Below are 16375 nucleotides of genomic sequence, written 5' to 3'. Positions count from 1 at the left end.
CATGAACACCGTGGTGTGGCACCTTGAGCTTACAGATAATTTGTGAAGAGATGACGATAGATGCACAAAAATAGGTTGCAGAGCGTGAAGGTGCCCAGAAGACCAGCCCATGAGCTGGGGCTCTCCTGCCCCATGCAGCCTACAGAGATGATGTGCAGGATTCACTCTTACTGCTTTTCTCTTCCGCATTTTAACACCACTCTGCAACACACACTGATGCTCTGCTACGTCCCGTGGGAGGCAAGATTTCTCCACTTACCCTGTCCATCATCACTGTTAACATTTCTCATGCAATGAAATGTCATCAGAGGAGACAGGATGGAAGATGCCCCAAATTCTATTCCCACTTCCAAGATACAGAGAAACCTTATTTTTATCTTTCCATTCCCATCTTCCTTGGTTTACTACCCCATACAAAGATGACAAGGAAAGCCACCGCCTTTAAAAGGCTGACGACTAGAGCTATGACATTATGAAATTGATAATGCAAAAAATGTTTAAATATCCTCCCTGCAGAGCTGTGCTGAGTAAGTCAGGTAATCACTAAGGGGTGCACAACCATTTTATGGGTCATCAAGTGATAAAGCTAATATGCTGCTTAAACTCCCCGGGAGAGAGGTCTCATTTGGTTGCATCAGGCCATTACGCAGGGCTGTAAAAAATGCAATTGTTTGATTTGCCTAAATACAGGTGAGATGTAATAAAACCCCTTATTTGCTATCCCTTGCTGTGTTATGGCAATCTCAAAGCAGGCACTGACCTTTTTATTTGTCTGTGAAGCACTATTCTTACCTATAGTACCGTAGAAATAAAACTTAAGTATGTATATGCATACACATAATCTATTAATGGTATGGCGGGGGAGAATAAAAAGCAAGAGGTCTTTTCAAGATGAGGCCACGCAGATTGGGAAACGTGATTTCCTTGAGTTCACACCAGTATCTTCAGGCTTGGGGGAAGGGAGGGAAGAGGATAGGGGAGGGCAGCGTGCTTTTGGTTAAAAGGGGAACGTATCCGAGCATCCCGAATGCCTGAGCAAAAAGGTCAAAGAGAGAGAAATAAAAGCGTTCACCAGTGCGGTGGGGGGAGAAGAGAAAAAGAGAAGGACCCTGAGAGCATTACATCTTGATCAAGGAATGACTGATAATATTCCAGCGCACCATCTTTCAGGCCCCTCGTTTGATGACAAAGCACGGCCAACATCCCACATCCATTATCCGCTTCCCTCCCTGAGGCAAGCGCATCAATAACGCTCCCTCTGCCTCTCGGTGCCGCGTCCCCCCGTCTGTGCCGCGGCCGCTGCTGAGGGCTGGTGGGCATTTCCATACAGCCCGCGCGCATCATTACAGCCCACCAATCTTTCACCGCTCGCGCAGCGGATCCTGCTGCTACACAGGAGCGGCGGTTTTAACCAGTTCCTCTCTTTCGGGGATGCTCCATCTATCCCAGGAGGGTTGCAGGAAGAGCGCAGGGGCTGCTCTTTTGTCGTGTAAGATCCATGTCTCCTCCCTTTACACCTGATTACAGGTGGTGAAAAACCTTCCGGCATTTCTGTTTTGTATTGTTTTTCCTTCTCCCCACCTTTTAATTAACAAACACCCTCATCCCGCCTAGTTCATCCAAGAGGGCGAACAGTTTGAATTTGAATGTGAACATCTTCAAACATCTGTTGCCATAATTTGGCTGAATTAACGGTCTAGTTTTTTCGACCATCTGCTGCTCTCCAAGAGCAGAGTTGGTTCCTGGCACACATGGTCCCATCAGCCTGCCAGCCCATACCAAGGTGGGGATGGCCTCATTCATGCTTCGGTTTTCTCCTGAAAACCAGCAATGGGCTCCAAGACGCTCAGAAGTCAGGGGAGGATCTGAACTCCTGACCTACCAACTCTGGATGAAGACACAATGGTTCGGCTTGGGAAGATGATTAGTTGGACCTGGTGTGGATCTTCTTGACAGTGTTTCAGAGGGGTGCTTGAGCCTGCAAGCACCAATGGTGGGAATTATTTTAAATAATTGGCTATGGACCTTCCCTGAAGCTGCAGATGGAGAGAGCTACAACTGGGGCGTTGTCAGTGTGATGGAGACAAGGGAGACACCAGGTGAGGGGAATAGATTTGGAAGATGTTGGTCAAACCTCTGACTGGCACAAGGTTAAAAAGATCTGAAGCAGACTCAGATACCTGCTTGGTTTCTCGGCAGCCTTGACTGACTCCTGATACATCTGTATTTTGCATTTATTCAGGACAAAAAGGTGCAGCTTCAGGTGTGCTGAACACCAACATGGAGACAGGAGCCACCTGGCTGAATCTGTAACAGAGGCAGTCCTTCCATGTCCACCATGCCCAGTTCAAAATCAATTGCCTCTACAAACTGGAGCTGGCAGCAATTTCCTTTCTCCCTCTGCTGAAGTCAACCACTGCCTGACCGCTCCACCTGTTCATCACGGGTGACCCAACAAGTTGGCTGGTGGTGGAAAGCAGAGCACACCTAAGAAAAGCAGCAGAGAGCTTTTCTGCAAATTACTGACTCAAATCCCAGCAGGATCAGTGGTGGGTTTGAAAATAGATCAGGTAAGTTCCAGGCAGCTTCACGAGCTGCTGGAAAAGATTACTTAAGTTCAAGTCCTTTGAAAATGAAATCTCAGCAAATCAGGAAAATTTCTGTCTCTTAACAGAGTCCCCCATTCATTTCCAGGATAAATGGGGGCAATTCCAGGCAAATCAGCTGGTAACACCTCTGATGAACCTTTGACAGTGTTACAAAAGAAATAGGGAATTTCAGAGGTGAAGTGTTCACTGTCATGAGAGAAAGAAAAAAAGTTCCTAAACCATCTCAAACCCACCAGTTGTTTGGTTTTTGGGGTTTTTTTTGCTCTTGAAGGAGCGAAGGGGAGCCCAGCCCATTCCTCCTGCCTTCCCAATTACAGGTTTGCGCTGCCTACATGCTGCGATTAAAGCCAAGACTCAGCCGTCACACCACCTACAGAGAGCAGATCTCTGGCAGGAAAAGATAAGATATGTGGGACTGAAACCTGTGCTTAACACGGAGGGGTGAGGGCCAGGCAGTCTCCAACCTGTCGCCTGCTCCAGGATGGGCTGGGGGGGAAAGGTCAGCTCCATCAAAGCAGCCAGCAAAGTAAGCCAGTTAATAGAAAACCTGTTTCTAATTGCCTCCTGTATTATAGCTACACCTTCAACCACCTGAGACCACCAGGAACCCATTCAAAGCCTTGCTTCCTAGCTTACACATAAGCCTTTCATGTTTTATTGTAACCCTGCCGATTTTTGCTTTCATTTATGTGCGAGAGAAAACGGCTACTTTGCTAGCCTCAACACACAAGGGGACTTTTTTCAGCCTTATTTCCACATACATTGCCTCCAGAAACCCCCAGCAGATCCCCTCTGGATTTCTGCAGTCTGATGCTCGGTGCACTGATGGCGGCGTGTGACACACCGCCAACACCCTCGGGAGCAGGATTTTCATCCTTTCTTGCTCTGTGTTCACGTGGGTGACAAAACCACACCAGTGCTTTCATATTTTGGTTGTTCTAGTTTTAAGTGTGGTCTGTTAAAGTCCCCTACCTTCATGACTGCAGCAGCTACCAAGGCATGGAGGAGGTCCTCCAAGAAGCTCCACGAGAGCTCCCTGCAACGGCAGCTGTTACCGCGACCTCTCACTCATGCCCAAATCCATGCAACCTCATATGACACCATGTGCATTCTCCCTCCAGCCCATCCCAGCCTCATCTGGTTCCCCTGCAATATGACAAGTAATGAGTCAGGAAAGGGTTGGGATGCAAAACGTGGGGAGCAACCACAACCAGACCCAACCTTCCTCTCCCAACTCAGCCCCACATCTCAGCTCTTGCCCATCAGAATATGACCTTGGGGTTCTCTACTCCTGCAGTAAGTACCACGAGGTGGCTGTGCTCTCCTCCACTCACCCCTGGCCCCAAAAGCCCCAATATTTCCTTAGTGGGATGACAGGTCCTGGCCAGACACGGGACGGGAATTGCCTCCCCTCACCAGGCCAGGTCCCTGGCACTGAGCACTGCTCCCCTGCGTGATTCACCTCTCCCTTGACAGTCTACACCTCTGACAGTTAATTCCTAACCACCGACTATGAATATTTCATAGTGGTAGCCAGCACCGGGATGACACCGCGACGGTTGCTCCAGAAACTTGGGCAGACCATCCGGGTAGTCTGATCGCTAAATGGGTTAGGGTTGCCCTGGCATCACAGGACATTTTTTTTCAGCATGGCTCAAGGTTATGGCAAGGGGCACCCACCAGCAGCAGCACCTCGTCCTGAGTTTTCAGGCAGATGTGGTAGGAACGCACTGAATTACAGCCAAACCCAGCCGTGCTCAGCGCTTAATCCTGGCTCAGCGGAGCCCCAGCCACCTTCTCTCTGCTTTTTTTTTTTTTTTGCTTTTTTTCTTTTCCCTGTTATTTAAATGATTTTGAGCAAGAAAGTAGGCCATGAAAAAGGGGGTAGCATTGTTTTAATAATTAGCAATTATGATCGCTGCAATATTAATTGCATATTTCCATAGCAAACACCCCCCTGGAGGGGAAAAGTGAGCGGTGGTTAGAGACCGCCGAAGCCTAAAACTGGAATTCCTGGGAACAGAGAGGGGAAAAAAAGGGAGAGAGAGAATGAACTTCTTACATTCAAGTAAATTACTACAGGGATTCCTTAGAAACCTTTAATTAGCCCTGCTCTGCTGTCGCATTGATTGGTCTGAAACTCATCAATTATTCAATGGCAGCAGCTCTTTCTTTCTCTTTTTTTCCCCCCTTCTTTTCATGCTTTAGGTGGAAGAACCTGTTCTTAACCTGCTGGGGCGTTTCTGTTTCCATGTCATCAAGCCACGGGTCAGGAAACTCAGCTCCATTTCAAACTTCCAGCCCAAACCCTACAGGGACCCGGTCTGATCTTCACGCCGGAGGATCGAGGTCCCATGCCCTTGCCTTGCTGGGGTTGTCTCTCCCTGGCAGGGCTGGGATGGTTCACAGGTCACCCATGCTGGCTTTTGGGGATCTCTCACCAGCCCTGGCTGCTTTCCAGCTTGGGTAATTGCATACTGGCCTCCAAACGTGGTTTTTTTTCAGGGCACAAGGTGCTGCTCACCCTAGGCATCCCTGCAAGGTGGCTGTCACCGGAGGGATCACGCATCATGGCTCTTCCCGAGTGAGGGCTGCATTTCCATGTGGGGAAAGCCATTTTGGGGAACGCAAGAAAAGTAGATCCAGCAGACAGCCCTCATCAGCTCTGGCAAGAAGAGGCTGACCTGGATATGCAGTTAATTGCTCCCCAGCCAAATTTGACCTGGGAAGTTAAGAGTCATGCATGCAAGGTGCTATTTGCACCTTACATACAGCTATTCCACTGCTGGTTTGCAGCTGAGCATCACCGACATCCATCCCAAATTGACCTCTTTCTCCAAAGAGCCACAGTTTCAACGTTCATTTTCTAAACGAGGCACAGCCCTCATCAGCTGTCCCCTCTCACACCAGCACTGTCCCAGCACCGCCTTGCTGGGCTGATTTACCCCACCACCCCCTCCTCGGTACCTGTCATTTAGCTAACGACAGCACCACGGACCTTGTCCTCCCGGCAGCACCGAGCCACAGCGCTGGCTCAGCCACGGTGCCGAAACGTCACGGATTAAGATGAACTGCAATGACCAAAATTCATCCCTGGCTGCCTTGCACTATTTAAACTGTTAGGAGAACAGCTTTGCTCCCCATGTGTGTATACATATTAGCCTGTGTATTTTTCGATCCCACTTATCCCCCGGAATTTACTCTAAAGCTGGCTTTTGGAGACCCCTACGTACGATGCAGCTTCACAGACTGTATGGATGCAATTTGCGATTCAGCGATGCTGGCTCCCGCACGGAGCAGAGGAGCAGCCGAACGGCAGTGAGCGCCTGTTCACGCTAGTGCTTAGGAAAGAGATGAACTCGCTGGGAATACAGGGCACGGAACCAGGAGCGCTTACGTTTTTCAGGCTTTGGTCTAAACTACAAGCCTTTCCTTGAATTTGTAACTTTGAAAAATGTTGGTTAGATATGCAAAATTTGGTTGATTCCAAATAATTTTTTTTCCTTTAGTAGATGATAGTTTAATTTTTTTTAAGCTTAATCCCCCTCCATGTACTTTTTAATGGATGAAATGGAGCTGTGGGGTTTTTACTTTTCCCGCGCTGAATGTAATTTTTCTGTCTCCTCCTTCCCTCACACAACCATCTTTAGACTTGTAGGAAGATAAGATATGAGATAAAGGACTTCAGGGGAATGAAAATCAATGGGGAAAACACAAAATTCAAAGCCTTGACTCTGCGGACGGCTCCAAAAGCTGCTGGGGGCGAAAGCAGGGTGGGCAGCACAGCGGGCTGGCACATAGGCAGATCTCTTGGGCCAGGCAGACCCCAGTCCCCATATTTGCAACAGCAGTGGAAAAACCAAAGCCATTTTCATGACAAAATGCCCAGAATTACCTTTCAAATGGTTACTCACCTAATTGAATGCAAACCGTTATCACAAATGGTGATGACTTGAGTGATGAACTTGTCCGTAAATGGAGTTTGTGTTTTCCCCTCTCCAAAATAAAACCCTGAAGAGACCTAAAAAATATTGAGAAAAGGCACAAAACTGGCAGCTAGCTTTTCCACACTCAAAAAAAGAGACAGTTTTCAATGAAAATCCCCTTGTTTCAGGGAATCCCAGCCACCTCCTGTGCCTTTTGGCAGTGCTACGGTCCCATTCATCTCACCTCCTCAAGTAAAACCCAGCAGGACTGCACAAATTGCCCTGGAAAACAGCTTGTCCAGGCAAGACCTCTCACCTTTTAATGGAAACAAGCTTGGAAGGGTGAGGATGACTTTAGGGTAATTCACCAAGAATTAAGCTAAAAGTGGATGCACGCAATAAAAGAGGAAAATTTAAACGCAAAACCTGGATGAGCACTCCGAGTGTGGCCCATCTGTGCTCATACCCCAGAAAAAGCTGTATTTAAACCAACAGAGAGAGAAAATTGGGGCAGCAAAACCCCTTTTCCATGGCTGCTGGCACAGAGCAGAGCCACCCCAGTGCCTGTCCTGTGTCCTCCCCACCAGCCACCTACTGTCCCATGGATTGAGTTGAACTGTTCTCCCTTATTTTCTGGTCCCTGCAAAATTTTGGAGAAAAAAACAGTTTGCCCAACTCATAAGTAAAGTTCTTTATTTTTTTTCTTGTAAAGTTCAGAACATTTATTTTAGATTAAAGGAATGTTTAATTTAACCCTAATTGTTTTACTCAAATTCATGGTTTTTTCCAAGACAGCAGTGAGGACAAGATCTTCACATTTTCAAATTAATTTTCAATAGTTTGAAAATATTATTAAAAATTGTAAAAATCCCATTTAGATTAACTTATAATGAAACTTCACCTCTAAATTTTTAGGGCACTTTTTTCCCCCATGCATTTAATGTGATGCCATTTTGTGAATGGTTTTGTTCACCCCAAAAGTCCACCTTTTGACATGGAAATGATTTGCCTTCTCCCCTCTTCTCCAGCTTTCATTCATCTCTAATACGCTCCATAGTTACCCTTCAGTTAAGCTTGTTTTAAAATTTGCTATTTAAAACACAAAGAGGAATGCGTAATTCTTGTTGGCAATAATAATAATAATAACAACAATAATAATAAACAACAACAATAAAATAAAATTATGGCATTATCAAAAAATGGTACTTTTTGTACCTCAGAGGAGCCCATCCCCAAGCAGCAAGGATGTACCTGGAGACCCTGGAAAGGTTGGGATGGTCACACCGGGTACCTCAAGGTCCCCCCACTCCTACTCTCACATTCAGGGATAGCTGCAGAGAAGTCACTGCTGCATACAGGGGAAAAGAAAAAATAAAAAAAAAAATCCAACCCAAACAAAACCTGAACCCTTTGCCCCAAGAGGGGGATAAGAAATGATCTATTGACTATGAATTTCATTTATCTTACCACCTTCCTCGGTTTGAGCAGTTGCAACAGCACCGCTCGTGATGCGCGTACACATATTAGCCTGTGTATTTCCCATACTACTTATCCCCTGGAATTTATTCTAAAGCTTGCTTTTGGAAATCCATAAGTAGGACATAATTCGCAGGATTTGATGTTGTGGTCAATGTTTTATCAAGTAGTTATTCTGCAAGCCCTGATATTGTGGAGAAAAATGTTATTAATTTATTTTATTTTATTTTTATGTATATAATGTATATATAAAATTTTACTTACATATATATAAAATCAGAACGATACAAAACACAAACATCCAGAAAGACGTGGGACATTTGGGTTGCTTATCTATGCCAGACAAGCACTTTGAGCTTATTTTAGGGTAAAATAGGCACAGACATGCTCCCTTGTTCAAGGCAGCTCTTCGAGCCCGCATCAGGCAGCCAGGCACAACTGTGCCACCCAGAATTGGCACAAATGCTGCCAGTTAGAAGCTTACTTTTTATTATGCATAATAATTTCTATCCCTCTCTTGGAGATCTGGAGCCCACTTGCTTATCCCATCACCTGCAGCAGCTCGTGGGACACGGGGATTCTACCGTATCCTATGGTAAAACCCAATATATTACCATTAAAAGTCCTCAGAAATATTCTTACTACAAGCTTTTTTAAAACAACTGGATTATTTTCTCTAATTTTGAGGGTAGGAGGGGGAAGATGTGACAGGTCTTTCCAGGCTCTCCATGCCTCACCACCCCCATTTGTACTCTGAAAGCAAGGGAAGAGGAAGAAAAATTGAAAATAATACTTTTTCCTCATTTTTCAGTTCCCCCCCAATTGCAAATACAGGTGGGAAGTGTTGCTGTTTTCTGTGGATAAAGAGAAGAGTGCTCAATTTCTATCAAAGTAATGACACTATGTGAGAAATGACCAAAGAGAACTGATCAAAAAACTAAGCAAAACCATATTTTCCCCTTGACAAAAAAACCTCCAAAAAACCCAACAAAACCAAAGCTCTAACGTGTCCTAAGAATAAGTTGCCTTTTCAGGGAAAGTATTTAATTGGATTTTTATAAGATATATTGAAATATGTTTGTTTCAAGTCCAGTTTTGTCTTTGCTGTAACAATTCAAATTTCCTGGCTTAGAAAAGAAAAAAAAAAAAAATCACAATTTTGCGTTCTGTCTCCCTTTTCGATTTGCAAAATAATGTAATTTTCAGAAACTTGCACTTTCAGTATAAAATGTTTTGCTATTCCTCCACCAAATATATTCTGGGGGTCCCCAGGGTGAAGCTGGGGGGAAAGTGGGGTATCTTGATCCTCTCTGGCAGCTGTCCGCCTCTGCCTGCTGGGATGCCGTGAAACCTCAGGGGGACACAACCACTTGATCTGCTGGATCTTGTCCTCGACGCAAACCCCAAAGCCCTGCTCTTGCTGCATGTCAGCTAACCCTGAGTTAAAAGAAAAAAAAAACAAAACCAAAACCCTTATACACAAGGATGGCAGCAGGCTACCCAGTCCTACAGCTGCAGGGTAGAAATCAACTGCTGGTAAATTAAAATTTCATGCACCGGGGAAGGTAAATGCAAGCTCTTTAAATCCTTACCCTGCACCAGAGAGGAGGGTAAGGATTTAATTCTGTTAATTTTTTTTTAATTTATTGCTAATTTTTTTAATGTCCTGATTCTAACACTTTCCATCCGCATCACTAAAAGGTAACGTCTTCCCAGGAACACAAGTTTACACCCCGACTGCACCGAGGAAGGATTGCATGGGCTATGGGCCCACAAAACTTTCTCAAAAACATTTAGGAAGCTGGAAAAAGGCCTGAGACTGAAAATCATCTTCTCAACCCCCAAGGAAACCTTTTTTCCCTGGGATCAGCCTTGACGCCACAGCCTTGCGCCGCAACGCAAAAGAGCAGGGACAGATATTCCACTTGTCTCGCAATTTTTTTTCGCTCCACTGGTGAGCTTAAAGCTAGATCTCTACAGTATGTGAGAAAAGGCTTCTTCTGATGTTTTTTTCTCTCTTTTTTTTTTTTTTTTAAAGTTCCATCCCTATCACTAAAGCAAACACACGTGCATGTACCCCTGCCTTTAAAAGAGTGCTGGCTACTTCGTCCCTCTCGTCCTCCCCCCCCCAAATTTCAAGGAGAACATACAGCTCATGAAAATTTAATGCCATATATAACAAAGCAAAATGAATATTTAATTGGGGCTTTTATGTGAAACCAGATAACAAAACCAGTTACACACAGGGAAAGAAAAAAATAAATAAAAAAAATTAAGCCCCTCTAATGTTTGATAAAAACTGGTACTGAAGCAGTTAAGCTATTGGCAACAAGCGGCTCCTAATAAACACTCAGCTAATTCTGTAGGAAAAGCACTAATTAGAAAAGCAATAATAATCGGTGTAATTGCTCTAAATTACCCTCCTCACCGAGAAGTGTGTTTGGATACTGAAACGCAGCTGCTCCTGCTCCATCCAGGCCCTAGCAGCCAAGGATGCTCTGCTTTTCTCTGCTGCCCTCTCCAGGTCCAGGAAGGTGGAAGAGCTGCCACCTCTCACATCCCGGGGAAAGGCAGGGGGAAATCTCCCACCCTGGGCACCCTTACGTCCCAACCTGCCTAGGCTCAGCCTGGGATCCCTGGTAGCATCACCTGGTTGTTGCTGGCTCTGAAAAACACAGCATTGGGCTCCAGAGCTGGGATTGGGGTGGTTGAGGAGATGCAAAGAGGGTTGGTAGGTCCCTCTGGATATCCAGCTGCTTATTTACCTGCCCAAATAGAAATAATAGAGCTCAGACAGGCATTAGACAGGCCAGGGGTGCATAGACTTTGCACACAGTGTCGTAAGTCCACATGTTGAAACACGGCCAGGGCCTTGGAGCACGAGCTGGAGAGCAGCATCCCTCCTCGGGGCTGCCGATGAGACAAGGGGACCCACGGACATGCAGAAGCGCGGAAGGGATGAAACCCACAGCTCTTGGATACCAAAGCACAGCAGACAGCCCAGACGTCAGCTATACCAGGGATATTAACTCCTCTGCAATGCTCACAGCGCCCAGAGGAGAGGTGCAGGAAAGGGCACGTGAGGACTGAATCGGCCCTTCTGCTGCAAGGGCTTCATGGGTTTTATTTTAAAACTTGTGGTTAGGAAGATGAGGACACTGAAGACACTGTGTTTTTCACAGTTCACATTACAGTTAGATTTTGGACATCAGGATCCCCCAAATGGTCCCCTGTGCTGTGCGCAGAGCACTGACGTTATTAGCTTAACGACGCTCTCTTGCATGATACTTTTGATTACTGGCAAATTTGTTTACACCAACTTGAGTAATAATGAACCGAATAACAAACTTTCATTGACCATGTGTCTGTACCAGCCAGTTGGGTTGCACTAGAGTTGGTAACCAGCATTTGCAGAGCAGTACATTACCTCCCGGTGCAGTAGCGAGAAGTTAAAAGGCAAGCTCAGAGTGACTGGAGAAGGCCAATGTACAGCCGGGGCTTTAGCATGATTGCATCAGTTTCCCCTAGCTGTGATGCTGAGCTCCTTCTTCTCCAAGAAGGCTAAATCAGCTGCAAATCAAGAAGTCCTGTAGTTAGTTACCAACCTACACACCTGCACAAGTCAAAATCATCCTTACATGGGTGCTTTGAAGACAAATAATCGCATCAGCATCATATGGTGCCCCCTCCGTGGTCTCACCTGCTTTAATAGCACAGATTAATTTAATCCAACAATACTTAAACTGTAACCCAGTGACATGCAACTATTAGCTGAGAAAATAGAAATATTCACCTCTTTGAGTGTTCTGCAACCTTCACCTGGGAGCTTTGCCTTTCTCGGTGCCAGGTCAGTGACTGTAAGATCAGGACACTCCATCCCTGGGTTACCATGGCACAGCTTCTAGGCAGGGTTAGCCAAAACCAGCCCAAAGTTGAATTCTTGCTCACTGATGCCAGGCTGGCCAGCACTTGGGAAAACAGCCCTGGAAATGTATTTTCTACTGGTTGTGGTCTGAATACTCATTTTGCACTGTAAAGGCCAGACATCGTGCTGTGCTTTCATGCATGCTTTGCTCATGTTGCATGGACCTTCCTGGCAGCAGAGTTTGGCTTTTATTATATAAAGTTAATTTTTTAATACTGCATTATTTTATGGTTTGAGCAGCTTTCCCAAATAAATCTGCATTGGCTCTGCATGATACAAAGTCCTTGACAAATAAAAAGGTGGGTGGATGTCCTGGGGGTTAGGATTTTCTGGGCTAGTGGCAGGGATGGCACGGCAAAGCCCTGGGCACGTCAGCTGAAATGGTCATTGAATTCCCCTTCGGAGCTTGAATCTACAGATGGCAGATGTACAAGGACGACTCCAAAATGTTCTCCAAAACTGGCCCCATATGACGTGATATTTTCATTCACTTCACTTCCAGCAGCTCCCACGGCTATAGAAGAGATGGTTGGGGTTTTTTTGATTTAATTTCATTGATCTTGATGGAATCATTACAGAGGAAATTATTCCAGGAACAAAGTAAGATGATTAGAGCCTGTCCCCAAATTTTCTCTTTAAGCAGAAATAAATGCAGAAACCTAAAACAGTGCCTTGGAGAATCAAATCCCTCCTGAGCTCTGTTTAATCCCCTTACTTCGGTGATGCTACTCATGCTGCACCGCAGCCTCAGAAAGCGGACAGTCACGCTCCAAGTTTCCCTGTGTAATTACGTTTAAATCCTCGTTGCTTCCATGCATGCTTCAGTGTTATTTATACTGGTTTAACGATCCATTAAACAAATACTGTACTTTGGGAAGTGCTACTTTGCTTATGAACAATTACAGTTTCTCCAGCGTTCAGCGGTGCTAACCACAAGGAAGAGGACTATGGTGCAGCGCTAGCTTGGAGTAGGGGCTTGGGGCTTTTGGAGGTGTAGGGAAGGGCTTTTAGCAATATTAATGTAACCATTTCTGGTTTTGTGTATTTTGAAAAATATTCTGAGGAGGTTCAGAAGGTTTTTTTGTTTGTTTGTTTTGAAAAGAACTTTCTGTAGAAATCTGATTGCACTCAAGAGGGGATTCCTACCTGGTAGGATATACTCAACTGGAGCCAGCTCCTGCAAATACTTACAGAATTTTGGTGCTGCGGATGGGCTCCAGGCAATGAAGCACATCTCATGAGCCAACCTCACCTTCCTGATTGCAGACACTGCACGTCCAGCCACAAACACTGAAGCATGTCCCATGATGACCATGTGTTTGGCCAAGAAGGAAAGACGTGGTCCTGGCCCCTGTGGCGAGCAACCTGAGCCACACTGGGACTTTGGACATGCGGGGCAACAGGTTAACCCAAAGAGTTAAAGCAAAGAGTTAATCACAGAATCATAGAATGGTTTGGGTTGGAAGAGACCTCAAAGCCCATCTAGTTCCAACCCCCTGCCATGGGCAGGGACACCCTCCACTAGACCACATTGCCCAAAGCCCCATCCAACCTGGCCTTAAACACTGCCAGGGAGCCAGGGGCAGGCACAGCTTCTCTGGGCAACCTGTGCCAGGGCCTCACCACCCTCACAGGGAAGAATTTCTTCCTAACATCTAATCTAAATCGACCCTCTTAGTTTGAACCCATTACCCCTTGTCCTGTCACTACACTCCCTGATAAACAGTCCCTCTCCAGCTTTCCTGTAGGCCCCTTCAGGTACTGGAAGGCCGCAATTAGATCTCCCTGGAGCCTTCTCTTCTGCAGGCTGAACAGCCCCAACTCTCTCAGCCTGTCCTCATACGAGAGGTGCTCCAGCCCTCTGATCAGCTTTGTGGCCTCCTCTGGACTCTCTCCAACAGCTCCATGTCTCTCCTGTACTGGGGCCCCCAGAGCTGGACGCAGTACTGCAGGTGGGGTCTCACCAGAGCAGAGTAGAGGGGCAGGATCCCCTCCCTCGACCTGCTGGTCACGCTGCTTTTGATGCAGCCCAGGACATGGTTGGCTTTCTGGGCTGCAAGCGCACACTGCTGGCTCATGTTGAGCTTCTCATCAATCAACACCCCCAAGTCCTTCTCCTCAGGACTGCTCCCAATCCATTCCCTGCCCAGCCTATAGTTGTGCTTGGGATTGTCCCGACCCACATGCAGGACCTTGCACTTGGCCTTGTTGAACTTCATGTGGTTCGCACGGGCCCACCTCTCCAGCCTGTCAAGGTCCCTCTGGATGGCATCCCTTCCCTCCAGCGTGTCGACCACACCACACAGCTTGGTGTCATCAGCAAACTTGCTGAGGGTGCACTCGATCCCACTGTCCATGTCGCTGACAAAGATGTTGAACAGTGCCAGTCCCAGTACCGACCCCTGAGGAACACCACTCGTCACCGTTCTCCACTTGGACATTGAGCCATTGACCACAACTCTTTGAGTGCGACTGTCCAGCCAATTCCTTACCCACTGAGTGGTCCATCCATTGAATCCATGCCTCTCCAATTTAGAGACAAGGATGTCATGCGGGACAGTGTCAACCCAAAGAGTTCCTCTTTGCAGGCAAGAGGTACAAGGAAATAAATCCCAACACCAAGGAAGAGATGGGATTTGGGCCACTGCCCTTCAAAGGCAGATTTCAGTTAGATCAGCAATGGGATGTAATGGGCACGGTGGTGCCTTGTAAGCCCATCAGTTCAGCTCATGATTAATTTAATTGATTTTTTTTAAATTTTAAATGGTCTTGATTTGGGCAGTTGAGCTTATTTTATCCTTCCAGTTTGCTAAGCCTGAGCACAAGGGAGAAGGATGAAAAGGAACCAGAAGGTATAGGTGGGCAGAGACCATCCCATGGCAAGGAGGTGGACAGGGAGGATTTGGGGACATCAGGGGACTGCAGGCACCTCCCTGATCCTGATAACATTCAGGGCTGTGAGACCCCATGAGTGCTGGCAGCAGCTCAAGTCTGCAGGAGCAGGGGGACGGTTTTGTGTTCCACCTAATTAGGGTGGCTGCATCCACCTGAAATGCGTGCTGGCTCTTTCAGGTGCCCATTCACCCTTTACTCCTTTCCAAAGTGGTCTCTTGTGTCTTAAGACCTGTCTTATTGTGTTTGGTCTGGCAGAGTGGAAAATTTAATTTTAAACTAATTAGTTTCTAAGTTGCCGAATATCCTCAAATTACCGGGCATCACCTTTCCCAAAGCGGGAGAACAACATAACTCACCTGTATCCAACATTTGACACTGCTGGAGTCAAGAGCACAGAAACAAAGGATCCCCAATTGCTTATTGTCTTGGCTCAAAGGTCGAGAATCGTTTATGACAAAGCTCTAATTAATAGTTTATTACACGTAACTGACCATAGTCTCTTTTGTTAGCATTTAATATTATTAGCTAAAGGTTTGCTCTGAATTCAGAATGAGTGTATCTTTGAAATCAACTTGTCTGGCTTTCCTTGGGCTTCAAAGAAGGCTGCCCTCCGGCCCGCCGCTCCCGTGTTCCCTGAGCATAGGCCTATTGGTGTCAGCAGCTTTTCACCTGACACCAAATCATTGACGTGCTGTTGCTCTGATTACTTGGTCACTGAAAGGTCATAGGGATATAAATACTATTTTCCAGTTATTCGGATAAATGGGCTGGTAACCACGCAAAGACAAGCCAGGTCTTTAAAGCTAACAACAGCAGCAATCACCACCCAAATTTAGTTTTTCAAGTTCATAAAAAATCTAGGTTCCTCTACAAGCATGCAATAGTTTGCTAAAGGTTATGTTGTGTTTTCTTTCCTTCTTGCTTTTTAACTTTGGCCCTTTGAAAGGCACTCAAAGTAGAGCCCAGGCATTGGGGTGCAGACATAGCATCTGCCTTCAGGACGAAGACAAGCTTCCACCCACTGGTTGGTTTTGGAAGGGGCTTTGGGTTGAAGTGGCACTCTGCTTTCATGGCACTAGCCCAAAGCATCCTCTCCCCTGGCTGGTGACCTGAGCTGATAGCAACAGTGGGGACATCCTTAGGGGATTTGAGGAGGGAAAGGGCAGGAGGGGCTTCACACCAAGCAACGTGGAACCCAGTGGGTGTTTTCTACCTTCCATATGTCTCTGCACAGTCATTTAAGAGTTCATTTAAGGCACTTACAGGTGAGTGCTATGTACAACAGGTTGATGGAGATGCTGGCAATTCCCACTTGAGATCCCCTGCCATCATTGCAGCACATGTGCGAGAAGTCGGGTGGGAAGGGGATGGGCAGAGAAGACTTGGGGGGGGCAGCCCCTGCCCCAGAGACCTTTCCTCTGCTAAAAAACTCTCCAACCTCCCCATTGCTGTCTTGATGCCATTTCTGCACATGGGATCTGCACAGGGCAAGAGGAGACAAAAGTTAATCTAAGCAAAAAAATCATTCTGTGCTCTTCCCGCCC

This window comes from Grus americana, chromosome Z (genome assembly GCF_028858705.1).
Source record: "Grus americana isolate bGruAme1 chromosome Z, bGruAme1.mat, whole genome shotgun sequence".
NCBI classification, from domain to species: Eukaryota; Metazoa; Chordata; class Aves; order Gruiformes; family Gruidae; genus Grus; species Grus americana.
This window is presented reverse-complemented; position numbering follows the sequence as displayed.